Raw genomic sequence first — 1559 nt, 5'->3', positions numbered from 1 at the left:
GAGGTTGGGACTAATTGATATTATCTTCGTTCTATAGAAGAGAAGACTAGGGCCCCAGAAGGGGATATCAAGGTCCCCGAAGCGTTCCAGAGCCGCCTCCTCTTGGCCTGGGACCCCGGGGCTAGGAGGATGTGGTTCCCAGCCATTCTCAGACCCCTCTTTAGAGCCCCCCACCCAGGCCCCAAGACAGGAAGACAGTGGCCAGGACAGCCCTGCGGGGGAGGGGCGGGGGAGGGGCCGCGCCAAACCGCGGACAGGATTTCTCAGAATTTACAGTAGGATGGGGGGAGGGGACGCTGGGGCTGCCCCCCAGGGCCTGCGCAACCACAGGGAGAGTGGGTGCCGGAGAGAGGGGTGATGGGGGTGGGGAGGCCCAGCTCAGGCCTTATGAGAAGGGCCTCCTCTCTCCTCTATCCCTCCACCTCAGCCCCTCACATAATGAAGAGACTTGTGGGGCCCCCTGTACCCTAGGCTTTAGTCTGTGTGTGCATGTATGGTTCATGTCTCCACGGAGACCCCGGTACACAGGTATACATGCATGTGTCATGTCACACATGCACACCCAGGCCATAGTGTGTGTGTACGTGTGCATGTGTGTGTGCGCGCGCGCGTGCACCTGCTCAATGAGTCAACTCAGGTAGATGCAGGTGTTTCACCACCAGTCACCCAGGCACACCACAAAACCCAAGATAGATAGGTCCCCAAGCTGAGCCTCTGGAGTTCATCCCCTATAGACAGAAACTCCAAAATAGCAGAAGCTAGAGCACAGTTGAGCCTTGCCCAGATAAGAGACAGAGACCACAGATTTCTCATTCTGGAAGTCAAGGAGACCTTCCTGATTACACATGTGCAGAAAGGCTCCTTGGAGGTCAGAAATGGAGTGATGTCAGCCTACTCATAAGCCTCTTTGCTGGAATCCATCTTGGCTAAGAGATGCGCACGCACACAGGAGGACACTGAGATATACCCAATACGGGCTCAGAACCAGGAAAAGCAAGATGAGAGGCCAGAGGAAACCCAGAAGACATGCCCCATAAAAGTGATTCAAACTACCACGAGGGTGCGACTCTCTCTCCAAGCCCACCCGTGTGTCTATATACTCGTACCCCTTTTTCCTCCTAATAAACACTTTACTTGTTTCACGACTTTCTGTCTCTGTGTGGAAATTCATTTCTGCACAGCTGATGGGCCAGGGGCCTGGTCACTGGCCAGAAGTTCCTGGTGGTCTAGTGGTTTGGATTCAGTGCTCTCACTGCCATGGCCTGACTTCAGTCTCCAGCAGGGAACCGAAACCCTGCTTCGAGCTGCTGCAGGCTGAGGCCACCGGAGATCGCCCCCACCCCCATCTCCCTGAGGGCAGTGTGTACAGGCTGGGACCAGACCTAGGGCCATGTCCTTCCTTCGACATCCCCCCTGCAGGTTGAACCCAGTTCACTGGCCAATCTCTTCCTTTCCATCCCTCAACCGACCATCAGTCCTCTGTGCAGGGCAGAGTCAGTGGCATTTTTTTCTTTAACTTGAGGTAAAATTCACAAAACAAGAAAAATTAACATTTTAAA

The sequence above is a fragment of the Giraffa tippelskirchi genome, chromosome 6, assembly GCF_054371585.1.
Source record: "Giraffa tippelskirchi isolate mGirTip1 chromosome 6, T2T-mGirTip1v1.2.pri, whole genome shotgun sequence".
Taxonomy (NCBI): domain Eukaryota; kingdom Metazoa; phylum Chordata; class Mammalia; order Artiodactyla; family Giraffidae; genus Giraffa; species Giraffa tippelskirchi.
Note: the sequence above shows the minus strand (reverse complement) of the source record.